The sequence below is a fragment of the Nicotiana tomentosiformis genome, chromosome 8 (assembly GCF_000390325.3).
Source record: "Nicotiana tomentosiformis chromosome 8, ASM39032v3, whole genome shotgun sequence".
In the NCBI taxonomy this organism is placed as follows: domain Eukaryota; kingdom Viridiplantae; phylum Streptophyta; class Magnoliopsida; order Solanales; family Solanaceae; genus Nicotiana; species Nicotiana tomentosiformis.
The window spans coordinates 11,178,379-11,196,027 of record NC_090819.1 but is presented as its reverse complement, the minus strand read 5'-3'; positions in this window follow the sequence as shown (position 1 = coordinate 11,196,027).

Here is a 17,649-nt window from a genome sequence, read left to right as displayed (position 1 = left end):
TATACATCAATTATTTCAATTAATAAAGAATACAATTCACACAAGTAATTCATACTTTGAGTCTTAAACTACCCGGATTTTAGCATTAATAGTAGCTATGCACGGACTCTCGTCACCTCGTGCGTACGTAGCCCCCGCAATTAGCAACAATTATTCAATTTAATCCCTATGGGATAAATTCCCCCTCACAAGATTAGACAAGAGACTTACCTCGTCTTGCTCCAATTAATCCACTATAAGGCCTTTTCCACGATTATCCAACTCTGTCTGGCTCGAATCTATCCAAAATAATTTGATACAATCACGAAAAAATATAGGAATCAATTCTATAAGAAAATACTACATTTTAAATAAAAATCCCAAAATTAATTAAAAATTCGTCCGTGGGGCCCACATCTCGGAATCCGACAAAAGTTACAAAATCCGATAACCCATTCAATTACGAGTCCAACCATACCAGTTTCACTCAAATTCGACTCCGAATCGATACCGAAATCTCAAAAATTCGTTTCTATGAGATTTCTAAAAATTTCCCAAATTTAAATCTCAAAACACTAATTTATGGTGAAAACAATGATATACTTGTATATGTAGACCAAATCTGAGTTAGAATCACTTACCCCAATATTTTTCCCTTGAAAATCTGACAAAAGTCTCTTCTGCTCAAGCTCAAGTTCGTCAAAAATGGCAAATGGGACGAATGTCCTCTGTTTTTATAACTTACAGCTCTGTCCAGTTCGATCAAGGAGCTCGATCAGGGAAGCTCGATCTCGGGAGCTCGATCTCAGGGAGCTCGATCTTGGGAGCTCGATCTTGGGAGCTGGTCATGGTCTCGATCAGGCCTCGAGCCTAGGACATGGTCATGGCCTCGATCAAGTTCGATCTTAGGTCTTGATCCTGGCCCTCGAGCCTTGCCTTTGATCAAGGCCCTTGAGCCTTGCCTTCGATCGTGGATTCGATACTGAGCCTCATCCCTGACTTTGACTCAGGCCTCGATCGTGGGCTCGATATCTGGGTTCGATCTGGGGCTCGATCATAGCCCAGAATATACAGCAGAAGGGAAAATTGAAGCAGCTTTTTAAGTCCAACTTTTTATCCGTTAACTATCCGAAATTCACCCGAGAGCCTCGGTACCTCAACCAAATATACCAACAAGTCCTAAAACATCATACGAACTTAGTCGATCCACTAAATCACATCAAACAATGCTAAAACTATGAATCATACCCCAATTCAAGCTTAATGAAACTAAGAGTTTTCAACTTCTACATTTGATGTCGGAACCTATCAAATCAACTCCGATTGACCTCAAATTTTACACACAACTCATAAATTACATAACGGAGCAATGAAAATTTTCAGAACTGGATTCCGACTCCGGTATTAAAAAGTCAACTCATCGGTCAAACTTCCAAACTTAAATTCTTATTTTTAGCCATTTCAAGCCTAATTTAACTACGGACTTCCAAATAGAATTCCGAACACGCTCCTAAGTCCAAATTCACCATACGGAGCTGTTGGAATTATCAAAATTCTATTCCGGGGTCATTTTCTCAAAATGTTGACCGAAGTCAAACTTAGCACTTTAAGGCCAACTTAAGGAACCAAGTGTTCCGGTTTCACCCCAAACACTTCCAAATCCCGAACCAACCATCCCCGCAAGTCATAAATCATTACAAGTACCTACGGGAAGTTTTATTTTAGGGAACGGGGTTCTAAAAGTTAAAATGACCGGTTGGGTCATTACATTCTCCACCTCTTAAACAAACGTTCGTCCTCGAACGGGTTTAGAATTGTACCTGGAGTGCTGAATAAGTGTGGATATCTTCTCCGCATGTCTTCCTCGGCCTCCCAAGTCGCTTCCTCGACTGGTTGGCCCCTCCACTGGACTTTTACTGCAGAAATCCTCTTGGACCTCAACTGGCGAACCTGTTTATCAACAATGGCAATTGGCTCCTCTTCATAACCCAAACTATTATCTAGTTGAACTGTGCTGAAATCTAACACATGTGATAGGTCGGCATGATACTTCCAGAGCATAGATACGTGAAAAACCGGATGAACTCCCGATAGGCTGGGAGGCAATGCAAGCTCATAAGCAACCTCCCCAACTCGTTTCAACACCTCAAATGGGCCTCTATACCTTGGGCTCAACTTTCCCTTCTTCCCGAATCTCAAAATTCCCTTCATCGGCGAAACCTTCAAGAGAACTTTTTCACCTAGCATAAATGATATATCACGCGCTTTCTTATCCGCGTAACTCTTTTATCTGGACTGTGCTGTACGAAGTCGCTCCTGAATCAACTTTACCTTTTTCAAGGCATCCCTTACCAAATCAGTACCATATAACTTAGCCTCAGCTGGCTCAAACCATCCGATAGGTGAACGACATCGCCGACCATATAAAGCCTCAAATGGAGCCATCTCAATGCTGGATTGGTAACTGTTATTATAAGCAAACTCGGCCAAAGGCAGGAAACAATCCCACTGACCTCCAAATTCGATCACACATGCCCTGAGTATATCCTCCAAAATCTGAATTGTCCTCTCTGACTGTCCATCGGTCTGCGGATGAAAGGCTGTGCTGAGCTCTACACGGGTCCCCAACTCACTCTGTACTGCTCTCCAAAAATGTGAAGTAAACTGAGGGCCTCTATCTGATATGATGGAAATTGGCACACCGTGCAACCGAACTATCTCCTGAATATAAATCTGAGCCAACCTCTCTGAAGTATACGTAGTCACAACAGGAATAAAATGTGCCGACTTAGTCAACCTGTCAACAATCACCCAAACTGCATCAAACTTCCTCAAGGTCTGCTGCAACCCAACTACAAAGTCCATAGTAATTCGTTCCCATTTCCACTCTGGTATAGTCATCTGCTGAAGTAGGCCACCTGGCCTCTGGTGCTCATATTTAACTTGCTGGCAATTTAGACACCTAGATACATACTCAACTATGTCCTTTTTCATTCGTTGCCATCAATTATGTTGCCTCAAGTCACGATACATCTTAGTAGCACCTGGATGAATAGAATACCGAGAACAGTGTGCCTCTTCCAGGATCTTTTTCCTCAGTCCATCCACATTAGGAACACATAGACGATCCTGGAGTTGCAGAACACCATCTGCTTTAATAGTAACTTCCTTGGCACCACCTCGTAGTACCGTTTCACGAAGAACCATCAAGTATGGGTCATCATACTGGCGAGCCTTGATCTGCTCAAATAGTGAAGATTGGGCCACCACACATGCAAGAACTCGGCTGGGCTCTGAAATATCCAGCCTCACAAGTTTGTTAGCCAGGGATTGAATATCTGAGGCTAATGGCCTTTCCTCTGCTGAAATGAAAGCCAAATTACCCATACTCTCCGCCTTCCTGCTCAAGGCATCTGCAACCACATTTGCTTTGCCCGGATGATACAAGATAGTAATATCATAATCTTTTAGTAACTCCAGCCATCTGCGCTGCCTTAAATTTAGATCCCTCTGCTTGAACAAATGCTGCAAACTGTGATGATCAGTGTAAACTTCACAAGACACCCCATAAAGATAATGCCTCCAAAACTTTAGAGCGTGAACAATCGCAGCTAACTCCAAATCATGTACTAGATAATTCTTCTCGTGGGGCTTCAGCTGACGTAAAGCATATGCAATAACTCACCTTTCCTGCATCAATACACAACCCAAGCCAACGTGTGATGCGTCGCAATACACTGTATATATTCCCGAACCAGATGGTAACACTAACACGGGTGCTGTAGTCAGTGCTGTCTTGAGCTTCTAAAAGCTTGACTCACAATCATCGGACCAACGGAACTGAACACCCTTCTGGGTTAATTTGGTCAAAGGTGCTGCAATAGATGAAAAACCTTCCACGAATCGACGATAATAGCCTGCTAAACCTAGAAAACTCCTGATCTCAGTCACCGAAGTGTGACGATGCCAATTCTGAACTGCCTCAATCTTTTTGGGATCAACTTTAATACCTTCGCCCGATACAATATGTCCCAAAAATGTAACAAACTCTAGCCAAAACTCATATTTAGAGAACTTAGCATATAGCTTTTGTTCCCGCAATGTCTGAAGCACTACTCTCATATGCTGCTCATGTTCCTCCTTACTGCGCGAATAGATTAATATGTCATCAATGAAGACAATGACAAACGAATCAATATATGGCATGAATACCCTGTTCATCATATCCATAAACGCTGCCGGGGCATTAGTTAAACCGAAGGACATCACCAGAAACTCATAATGACCATATCTAGTCCGAAAAGCAGTCTTCGAAACATCCGAATCCCGAATCTTCAACTGATGGTACCCCGACCTCAAGTCGATCTTAGAGAATACCCTAGCACCCTGCAACTGGTCAAATAGATCATCAATACGCGGCAACGGGTACTTGTTCTTAATAGTGACTTTGTTCAATTGGCGATAATCAATACACATCCGCATTGTTCCATCCTTCTTTTTCACAAATAATACTGGTGCACCCCAAGGCGATACACTCGGTCTGACAAACCCTTTGGCTAGTAACTCTTCAAGTTGTTCTTTCAATTCTTTCGGAGCCATGCGATACGGTGGGATAGATATAGGCTGGGTATCTGAAGCCAAGTCAATACAAAAATCAATATCATGATCAGGTGGCATACCTGGAAGATCTGACGGAAATACATCGGGGAACTCCCGAACTACAGGCACTGAATCAATAGCCGGAGTCTCTGTAGTAGTATCCCGAACATAGGCTAGATAAGCCAAACAAACCTTCTCAACCATGTGTTGAGCCTTTATAAAAGAAATAACTCGATTAAATGAACTAACAGGCGAACCCTTCTACTCCAGCTTAGGCAATGCTGGAATAGCTAAGGTAACAGTCTTGGCATGACAATCTAGAATAGCATGATATGGAGATAGCCAGTCCATGCCCAGAATAATTTCAAAATTGGTCATCTCAAGCAATAGGAGATCTGCTCTAGTTTCATAACCACAGAATGTAATAATACAGGACCGGTAGATCCGGTTCACAACAACAGAATCGCCTACAGGAGTGGACACATAAACAGGAGTACTCAAGGACTCACGAGAAACACCCAGGAATGGAGAAAATAGAGATGACACATATGAATACGTAGATCCTGGATCAAATAATACTGAGGCATCTTTGCCACAAACAGAAATAATACCTGTAATGACGGCATCTGAGGCCTCTACATATGGTCTAGCTGGAAAAGCATAGAACCGAGCTGGAGCGCCAACTGTCTGGCCTCTGCCTAGCTGACCTCTACCTCTAGGACGACCCCTATCCACCTGTCCTCCGCCTCTCGGTGGTCGGACTACTGGTGGAGCAACTGGTCCGGTAAGCATAGGCTGCTGATCCTGCTGTACTGGTCTACCTCGAAGCCTGGGGCAAAACCTCTGCATGTGACTGGGATCCCCGCACTCGTAACAGCTCTTCGGTGCGATAGGCTGCTGACTAAGTGTCTGGCCCTGGGGACCTGAATACCCACAGAAAGAACCCTGAATAGCTGGTGGGCGATAAGAACTCTCTGGTATAGCACTGAAATAAGGTCATACTGGAGCACCTCGAGGAGGTGGTGGTGCTGGATATGGGGGTCTGCTGGACTGCCCCCTCACGAACTGACCTCTGCCCCCGGACGGAGCACCTCTGAACTCTCCAGAGTACCTGAACCGCTTATCTCTCACAATCTGCTCTCGGCTCCGCTGACGTACACCCTCAATCCTCCGGGCTATCTCCACAACTCGCTCATAAGAAGTACCCATCTCAACCTCTTGAGCCATAGTGGCCTGAATACCAGTATGTAAACCGGCTACAAACCTTCGCACTCTCTCCGCCTCAGTAGGGAGTATCATTAGTGCATGGCGAGATAATTCAGAAAACCTTGCCTCATAATCAGTCACTGACATCTGACCCTGATGGAGCTGCTCAAACTGAAACCGCAACTCTTCCCTCTGTGAGGGTGGAATATACCTATCCAAGAAGATACGGGTGAACCTGTCCCAAGTCATGGGAGGAGAATCTGCTGGTCTGCCAAGAGCATAAGACTGCCACCATCTACGGGCTCTACCCTCTAGCTGAAAAGTAGCGAAATCAACCCCATGGGATTCCAATATCCTCATGTTGTACAGTCTATCCTTGCAACGATCAATGAAATCCTGTGGATCCTCATGTCGCTCACCCCCGAAGACAGGAGGATGTAGTCTAGTCCATCTATCCAATAGTTTCTGAGGATCGGCGGCTACAGCTGGTCTGGGCTCAGGTGTAGCTGCTGCCACTGGCTGGACTCCACCCATGGGTAGTGCACCCTGGGTCTGATATACAACAGATGCCTGTCCATGAGCCTGCGCGGTAGAGGTCTGTGCTCTCCCACCCGCTTGAGATGTGGCTGGGTCTGCCGGAAATAAACCGGCCTGAGTCATATTGTCCATGAATCGCAGCATACGACCCATGACATCTTGAAATCTCGGTGCAGATGTGAAATCCACCGGAGCTGGCTCTGCCACAGGCACCTCACCCTGCTCCTCAATAATGGGATTCTCTGCTGGATTCACTGGTGGCATAAATGGAACAGTCCTGGGACGTCCTCGCCCTCTACCACGGCTTGGAGCCCTCCCTCGGCCTCTGCCTCGGCCTCTAGCAACTGGGGGAGTAGCTCTTCCCTGGTCTGGAATCTCATTAGAGCGTGTTCTCACCATCTGTGAGAGACTAAGAGAAGGATATTTAGTACTACATCAATTGCACGATGGAATATGAAGAAAGGTAGTTTCCTAACACCATATAGCCTCTCGAAGATAAGTACAGACGTCTCCGTACCGATCCGCAAGACTCTATTAGGTCTGCTCATAACTTGTGAGACCTACGTGAACCAAGTGCTCTGATACCATGTTGTCTCGACCCAATTTCACCTATAGGTCGTGATGGCGCCCAACACTACAGCTAGGCAAGCCAACTAATAAGTCAAACGTACATTGGTTAAACTTTTATTCCAAGAAAATAATAAAATACCAACTTCTACCAATGTGTGTGTGCCAAGACTCGGTGTCACAAGTGCACGAGCATCTAGTAGATTATACAAAACTCCAAATACTTTCTGAAATGAAATAGACAGAATATAAATATAAGAAGAGACACTAGTAGCTGCAGAACGGCTCAGAAAGGCAGCTCACCACTATGCCTCGGGATGACGTGGGTATGTGATGATAGGTCCTCCACTAGTACCTGTCTCAGATCCTGCACAAAAAGTGTAGCAAGTGTAGTATGAGTACGTAAACAACGTGTACCCAGTAAGTATCAAGCCTAATATCGAAGTGGTAGAGACGAGATGGCCGACTTTGACACTCACTATGGGTCAATAATAATAACCGAAATAAAACTAGGATATTTAAATCAGCATGATTTACAGAATTTACAACAATTTATTTAATCAGCAGAAATAATCAAATTTCTTCAAATGTAACAATTCTCAATATATTAATTAAATTCCTTCAATTCAAATAATTTCTAATTTATCAATTAAACCTCATTTACAGGAGTAACAATTAATTCCTTAACAAGCAAGAATAATAATTCATTAAATTTCAAGGATTTTTCAATTTATTAATTAGCTTCACAAGCTGAAATAAATTATTAAAGTATCGTGTAATTATTATTATTAAGCACGATTTCTGCCGAGGACGTACGACCCGATCCAGAGTGTCGTGTACACTGCCGAGGGACGTGCGGCGCGATCCATAGATGCATCTATCCTGCCGAGGCGTTCGGCCCGCTCCACAAGAAAGGAGGACATTTTCTTATGTGCCTCCGGAAGGAGAGTATATTTATTATAAGATGAATTTGGGAGGAGAACAATTTCTTTTAACAATTAATTGATTTAAACAAAAATTAAGCATATGAAAATTTCATATTTTTCTACTTTTCATAACAATTCACAATATATACATCAATTATTTTAATTAATAAAGAATACAATTCACACAAGTAATTCATGCTTTGAGTCTTAAACTACCCGGACATTAGCATTAATAGTAGCTACGCACGGACTCTCATCACCTCGTGCATACGTAGCCCCCCGCAATTAGCAATAATTATTCAATTTAATCCCTATGGGGTAATTTCCCCCTCACAAGATTAGACAAGAGACTTACCTCGTCTTGCTCCAATTAATCCACTATAAGGCCTTTTTCACGATTATCCAACTCTGTCTGGCTCGAATCTATCCAAAACAATTCGATACAATCACTAAAAATTATAGGAATCAATTCTATAAGAAAATACTACATTTTTAGTAAAAATCCCGAAATTAATTAAAAATTCGCCCGTGGGGCCCACATCTCAGAATCCGGGAAATGTTATGAAATCCGACAACCCATTCAATTACGAGTCCAACCATACCAGTTTCACTCAAATCCGACTCCGAATCGATACCGAAATCTCAAAAATTCATTTCTATGAGATTTCTAAAATTTTCCCAAATTTAAATCTCAAAACACTAATTTATGGTGAAAACAATGATATACTTGTATATGTAGACCAAATCCGAGTTAGAATCACTTACCCCAATATTTTTCCCTTGAAAATCTAACAAAAGTCGCCTCTGCTCAAGCTCAAGTTCGTCAAAAATGGCAAATGGGACGAATGTCCTCTGTTTTTATAACTTACAGCTCTGTCCAGTTCGATCAAGGAGCTCGATCAGGGGAGCTCTATCTCAGGGAGTTCGATCTCAGGGAGCTCGATCTTGGGAGCTCGATCAAGAAGTTCGATCTTGGGAGCTCGATCTTGGGAGCTGGTCATGGCCTCGATCAGGCCTCGAGCCAGGGACATGGTCATGGCCTCGATCAAGTTCGATCTTGGGTCTTGATCCTGGCCCTCGAGCTTTGCCTTCGATCGTGGCTTCGATACTAAGCCTCGGTCCTGACTTCGACTCAGGCCTCGATCGTGGGCTCGATATCTGGGTTCGATCTGGGGCTCGATCATAGCCTAGAATATACAGCAGAAGGGAAAATTGCAGCAGCTTTTTAAGTCCAACTTTTGATCCGTTAACCATCCGAAACTCACCCGAGGCCCTCGGGACCTCAACCAAATATACCAACAAGTCCTAATACATCATACGAACTTAGTCGAACCTCTAAATTACATCAAACAACGCTAAAACCATGAATCATACCCCAATTCAAGCTTAATGAAACTAAGAGTTTTTAACTTCTACATTCGATGTCGGAACCTATCAAATCAACTCCGATTGACCTCAAATTTTACACACAAGTCATAAATTATATAACGGAGCTATGAAAATTTTCGGAACTGGATTCCGACTCCGGTATTGAAAAGTCAACTCATCGGTCAAACTTCCAAACTTAAATTCTTATTTTTAGCCATTTCAAGCCTAATTTAACTACGGACTTCCAAATAAAATTCCGAACACGCTCCTAAGTCCAAAATCACCATACGGAACTGTTGGAATCATCAAAATTCTATTCCGGGGTCGTTTTCTCAAAATGTTGACCGAAGTCAAACTTAGCACTTTAAGGCCAACTTAAGGAACCGAGTGTTCCGGTTTCACCCCAAACACTTCCAAATCCCGAACCAACCATCCCCGCAAGTCATAAATCATTACAAGCACCTACAGGAAGTTTTATTTTAAGGAATGGGGTTCTAAAAGTTAAAATGACCGGTTGGGTCATTACACTTACTATGGGCTATAATTAATATACCAATGATATGATTAAGCATGGATCACGTAGAACGGCTATAAGCCCGATATCACAAAGTAAGTAAACAATTATTTTGTTAACAAGAAGTTTTTCCCAAATTCATTTTCATCATTTTAACAGTTTATATCTCAGGCTAATGAGGCAATATCAATTATTATAATTTACGAAGCAATTAAAACAATCATGCACAAGTCATGCCGAGGTCGTATGGCCCGATCCAACAATAAAAATGAATTGTGCACTGCCGAGGGTCGAACGGCGCGAACCTTAGATGCATCTATAAATTTCCCCACTCACCAATCATAGATGCGACGCGGTACCCGCTCGCGAATCATACATGTGATGCGGTCAAATATAAATTTAAGGAAATACCCCACTCGCGAATCATACCTGCGACGCGGCCAAATATAAGTTTAACATTTAAATCATATCTCTTTCTTGATTCTTTTTAAAAATAAGGGAAATTCAACTTGAAACGTTTTAAGGAAATTACCTCGCTCGCGAAACATACATGCGACGCGGTTACATATAGATTTCTTAAGCTATTATAGCATTACTCAATCCTTTTCGAAATTCCGAAGTTCAAATGAAACCTTTTAAATCTTAAGTTCTTCAATTTCAACTCCTTTCAAAAACATTTAATAAGCAAACTCAATCTCGCTCCCTCTCAAGGCAGACAATAAACATAAATCAATAACAATATCAACAAGACATGATGTGAGCCTAAAACTACCCGGACATAGGCATAACTAGTAGTTACGTACGGACTCTCGTCACCTCGTGCATACGTAGCCCCCATAAATAGAAGCACACAATAATTTAGTTCACCTATGGGATTAATTCCCTCTTACAAGGTTAGAAAGGAGACTTACCTTGCTCCAAAGTTCCATAACCGGCGTCCGAGCCCTTCAAACAACTTGAATCGATGCACAACACTCCAAAACTAGCCAATGATTATTCAAACCCATTAATATATACTCAAATACTCAATATAATCTAATTTATAACAATTTCTAACCCCGATCGAAAAGTCGATGAAAATCACCTTCGGGCCCACATGCCCGGATTCCAAAATTTTTTGAAGATAAACTTTACCCATAACCTCACGAACTCAAATATATAGTTTATTCTCAATTCCATGCCTAGTTTCGTGGTCCAAATCCAAAAATACCAAATTCTAGGTCTTCTACCAAAAATCCCACAATTTATACTAAATTCTATGTTTAAATCCTTATACAAACCATGTATTAACCTTATAATAAGTGGGAATCACTTACCTTGGCATTGATGACGAAGAAGGAGCTCCAAACTCGCTCCAAGACCGGCTCTTATGGAGAAAATGGGGTGAAAATGAGCCAAGCCCTAGTTTTTTAAAGAACACACCGCCCAGCCCCGACGTTTGCACCTGCGGTGCCTTGGCCGCATTTGCGGTCCTGCACCTGCGAAAATCCCATCGCAGGTGTGGCTCCACCTCGGCCCAACATTCGTGCACCTGCGCTACTCTCTTCGCATCTGCGCCTTCGCAGGTGCGGACATACCCATGCACCTGCGCTCCCAGACTCTTCTCTCACTTTCGCACCTGCGACACACCTCCGCATCTGTGACCTCGTAGGTGCGGACAACCCTTCGCACCTGCGGTCATGCCCAGCTTTGCCCAAGCCGCACTTGCGACCATGGGCTCGCATCTGCGGCCCTTTTTTGTGCAGGTACGATCACACCAGATATCAGCTGTCTCATCTTTCCTTCTAAGTCCAAACTCGATCTGTTAACCATCCGGAATCTACCCGAGGCCCTCGGGACCTCAACCAATTATACCAACACGTCCCAAAATACATTACGAACTTAGTCGAGCCTTTAAATCACATATAATAATATCGAAAACTACGAATAACCCTCCAATTCAAACTCAATGAACTTTTAGAACTTCAAACTTTTACATTCGATGCCGAAACCCATCAAATCATGTCCGATTGACCTCAAATTTTGCATACAAGTCACATTCGACATTACGGACCTACTCCAACTTACGGAATCGAAATCCGACCCCGATATCAAAAAGTCCACTCCCGGTCAAACTCTCCAAAAACCTTCAAATTTCTAACCTTCACCAAATGACCCTGAAATGACCTACGGACCTCCAAATCCATTTTCGGATGCACTCCCAATACCGGAATCACCATAAGTAGCTATTCCCAGAACAGAATCCCAAACGGACGTTGATAACATTCAAATGCACTTCAACTTAAATTAATGAAATTCTTCCAAAATGCGAACTTCCATAATAGGCGCCGAAACGCTCCCGGGTCCTCCAAAACCCGATCCGAACATACGCCCAAATCCGAAATCATCATATGAACTTGCTGGAACTTTCAAATCCCAATTCTGAGGTCGTTTACTCAAAATTCACACCTTAGCCAATTCTTCCAACTTAAGGCTTCCGAAATTAGAATTTTCTCTCCAAATCAACTCCGAACTTCCCGAAATTCAATTCTGACCATACGCACAAGTCATAATACCTGAAGTGAAGCTGCTCATGGCTTCAAACTGCCGAACAACGCGCTAGAGCTCAAAATGACTGGTCGGGTCGTTACATTCTCTCCCACTTAAATATAAGTTCGTCCTCGAACGTGCTAAGAACTGCTCTGGGGTTGTCCGAAATCACTGTTTAATACCTCGTGCACTTACCCGTGCTGCCACAACTCAGTTGAGCACACTAGCTCGAGCCAGTTTGAAGATTCTCCCTTTTTACTTAGCCAAATAAGCCTTAGAGTCCAATTCCAACATCCGAAATTCTCTGCCAGGCCTGTTCCCGTCATACGAACACCATGTCAATTACTACACGATGCACCGATACATGATTGCATACCTTTGCTGAATTCACACTATGCACTGCATAACTCACATGACCATAATAACATTCTCTGATAACAATAGCCGAAAATCCACGAATCTGATGCTCACAATGCACCTCATGACATATATAAGTCTTGTTCCAACTCTTGCAATACCGCCACGGTGGAAGAGATGTGTAGAAATTCATAACCAACTGCAGAGTCAACAAATTATTGAATCTCTCCCTTTGACTAGAATCATCACCCCATTATGAACCAAATAATGGTATTTGCTCTTTAATATACTTCATATGATCCGATCGCACTGATCCCATATCCAAAAATCTCTCACCCAGTATAAGCTGCTCAGGCAACAAGCCAGCCCAGACATGACCAAAAGTCTCATATGATGTCGCAATGTGTCACTAAGCTACAAACTCGAACGTGATACATAAGGAAAACGAATCTCTGGAAGGGACTACTCAACCCACACAACTAATTAGACAACTAAAAAGGTGTTATGAACCTTCCCCAGAAAATGGAAAACAAAACACACGAAAATAGATATAAGGGACTGTAATCAACATCCCACTGTTGCGGCGTGCAACCCGATCCAAACAACATACCCGTGGTGGCGTGCCACCCGATCCACACATAAAATCTACAATAAAAGATACTTACCGAGCTAGAATGCTCATTACTACAAAATACCCGAATATCGGCCACAAGCACGCTAAGTGCATAATACCATCCCTGGGGAGACAGATAGCGCCATACGCTACAAAACTCAAGCACAACTAAGGTGCGATATATGATTTGAATCTCGAGAGCCATCCGTCTCACATAACACCATCACTATGCGGAACCTCAACACATAAGAAATTTACTAAGCCGTTTCACAACTCATACGACACAATATAGTATTACATGAAATAGCCGATGACGAAATGACATCCAAAGTCCGAATACTCCTCTATAAGGAGTGCTATGCTAAAATGAACAGATCCGGCCTGATATAGAGCCCATATTCATATTTAAATCCATCCACATACCTCAAGCCGATTCTGATCGCACCGTACTAGGCTAATAACCTTTCAAGGATCCATAATAACCTTTTTCCCCATAACACACAAGAACAACCATCATAACCAGAACAAACTTCGACAGTCCACAACCAAGTGAACCGAGCGCCCTCCAGGTATAAATTCTCGAATCAGCGATATTACCACAATCTTCATACTTGGTTTCCATCTTTAATCATTTACGTGACTACCTGTCACACTTATACAATCTTTTCGTGGGACACACTCCCCCGACCTTCCGCACCAGACAACGAGTCTGCACATTCATACTACCGGCCACACCAACGCTGTAAAGCAATTCAAGAATCAGCATTCAGTATACAAAGCCTCTTCATACCAGACACCGATCCCAGGTGACGCTAAAAACAATGCCAGCTAACTCTATCCACCTGAGTCCTTTCTCGCTCATCCGAGCTCGTGACATTCTTGTAAACACCGAACCGTAACCTTGATCCTCAACTCCTGAATCTCATGCTACTCACTGCACTTAATCATGCCAATGTGCAAGAGCACAAAAATTTCATCATAAATACGGAACCACTAATAGGGTAAACACTTCATCATATAGAAACATTTTACTTAGCTCATTTCAAGAGAGCCACTGCAACACGCAGCCAACTTCCCATAACCATAGAAAATACAAACCTCAAGTAGTGGTTTAAACCACCATAATCCTTCCGGGATCCGTTTACACATAACATGCCATAATATTCGAATGCTTCCAAATAAGATCAATCACGGCGGCCGTCAATCCTCGCACACACCGCCACAATTCACATGTATAGCTTAACACGCTGAAGGAATTGATTTCTACCACCATTTTGTCAATTCAACCGTTGCTAACTGGTACGCTCATTCTGATACTTTCTGTATGAGTCCGAAGATATTTTATCCTATTCCTCCAATGCTACACCGTAGACCGAAGATAACATAGAACACTCCAAGCTCCTTTATCATAATCTGCTGCAAAAGCTCGATATTCAATCATACTATGGACTCGAAATCCTTAGGCACCATACCTTAACTTTTGAATCCACTAGGACCGTTATTGAGAGTCACCCACTCTGACTTGGTCCCGAATATAATCAACTCCAAGGCTTTGCTAGCACATGATCACCCTCTCAAAGAAGCACCTAGCCGAATCATCTTCCTTGTAAATCGCTTCTACACGAAGCATAAATCCTGAGTCTTCTCAAAGCCTGAGCATGAACTGATAAGGCCAGCTATAGCACACATTCCTCAAATCGCTTGCTCCACTTACCACTGATGTTCCCTTTCCTTAGTCGTAATAACCCATCAATATGCTGATAACTAGAAATCTTACAAATAGATGACCATGCAATCCAACTGTAGGCGGTGGGACTCCCACTTAGCTTAAAGCTACTATTGCATAACCTAGAACCAACCAAGATGTTTCCTTCATCGACATGATCTAGCACAATCACCCTGCCAAATTCCTCGAAACCTTTCTGTTAAACTCTTCATAGCCACTCTGAATCACTAGTCACATGCACATATTCGACCTCTTCCTGAATAGTCAGTAGAAATTCTTCGCGGAAGCTTCGTCAACACCACGCGACCGCTAACCTGCTCACAAGAGATAACCCACCTGTGGAAATTACATACTGACATATTCCTACAACGTTGCACTGAGTACAATTACCACGAAGCCAACAAACCATCCTGAGCCCGTGCTCATCCACCAGCCGTACAAGCCCGTTCACTCCCCATTGGCATCAACTAAACATGCGAAAATACATTCCAACCCAAAGTCATGTTGTATCCTTTTTCATATTAAGCTACCCCCTCCTGTCACACCCAATCTTCCTCAATATAGCAGCCGATATTCCAAATTAAGCCCGTAGACCTAGTCACTGTCCACCATGAATCCCAATCACTTCAAACTTTCCTCAAGACGTGTAGCTATCCTACCCCGTAACCCATATGCTACCTTGCCACTCTCCTACTTTGGTCAAACCCTCTCCTTTAAGCAACTACTCGACTTCTGTTTCTCACACTTGTCCTTCTAGGAACCTAACCACCACAAGACACCTCCCACATGTCCTTCCTCATCCTTCGCTGCCCAGTTATTGCCTTAAATCAAAATCTACCTCTGTAGCACTTGAACCGATAGACCGCTACCAACTTTAAACCTTTTCGAAGATCATCTTCCTCGAGCCCATCAACATTAAAAATATCCATCTGATTCCGAAATTGTTACACTTCGCTACCTCTGACAACTGCTTCTCTGGCACCATCTCACAAATCAAATTCTACCACGCTCAAAAATACCAAGTCTCATTGCTCCATCAACCCATACCTGAACCTTCATAGGCCAATTGCCTTTCCTCCGCCGAAAATAAATATTGAACCTCTGAGTCATGCACTGAGTAAACCCCTTCCCAAGTCATTCATTGTTCTGACACATATACAAGCATCCTACCATTACACAAACACTGTGCGATAGCAACGCACAAATCATCATGATAATCAAAGCCAAATCTCGAACCTTAGGTAATACTGATACTGAGCTGAAATGACAGAACGACCTTCCACCAGGCGACGATAATCGTCTAAAGAAATTATGCAGAGAGGAACATCCTGCACCACATCTGTAGTACCATTACAATTCCTGAAATTCCTGATTTATAACAAGCGCTTCACGTCGTATAAGATTGAATAGGAAGGAAATGAAGGCATAAGCCTCAAAGGAATCAAATCGCACGATGAGGAATCAAGAAGGAAAGTGCTCCTAACAGTCCTGTAGCGTCTCGAAGATAAGTACAGACATCTCAGTACCGATCCCCAAGACTCGCTCATGACTCATAAGACCTAAGTGAACATAGTGCTCTGATACCATATTGCCACGACCCAAAATCCATAAAGGTCGTGATGGCGCCGGACACCACTGTCAGGCAAGCCAACAATAAATACTTAATTAAATTCTCATTTTAATATTTTTGAAATCGAAAATTTACTACAATTTAACTAGTAAAAGATGGATTTACAGAATAGATAACAATGTTTCCAAATTTCAATACTGAACATCCCATAATCATCCCAGAACCCGGTGTCACAAGTGCATGAGCATTTTTTTTAGGAATTTAAAATAAAATACATACAAATTTTGGACAGGAGAAATATAAATACCCTTGAAGGAGACTCTGCTGACTGCGGATCGTAGTATAGAGTGCAGCTCACCTAAGTCCCCGTAATAACCGCGCCTCTACGCCCACAAGGCCACTAGTCATATATGTACCTGCACAAAAATATGCAGCAAGTGTAGTATGAGTACGTAAATCAACGCGTACCTAGTAAGTATCCTGCCTAACCTCGAAGAAGTAGTGACAAGGGGTCGACTCGGACACTTACTATGGGCTATAATTAATATATCAACGATATGATTAAGCATGGATCACGTAGAACGACTGTAAACCCGATATCACGAAGTAAGTAAACAATTTTTTTGTTAACAAGAAGTTTTTCCCAAATTCATTTTCATCATTTTAACAGTTTATATCTCAGGCCAATGAGGCAATATCAATTATTATAATTTCTGAAGCAATTAATACAATCATGCGCAAGTCATGCCCAGGTCGTACGGCCCGATCCAACAATAAAAATAAATTGTGCACTACCGAGGGTCGAACGACGCGAACCATAGATGCATCTATAAATTTTCTCGCGAATCATACATGCGACGCGGTCCCCGCTCACGAATCATACTTGCGACGCGGTCAAATATAAGTTTAACATTTAAATCATATCTCTTTCTTGATTCTTTTTAAAAATAAGGGAAATTCAACTTGAAGATTTTTAAGGAAATTACCCCGCTCGCGAAACATACGTGTGACGCGGTTACACTTAGATTTCTTAAGCTATTATAGCATTACTCAATCCTTTTCGAAATTCCGAAGTTCAAATGAAACCTTTTAAATCTTAAGTTCTTCAATTTCAACACCTTTTAAAAATATTTAATAAGCAAACTCAATCTCGCTCCC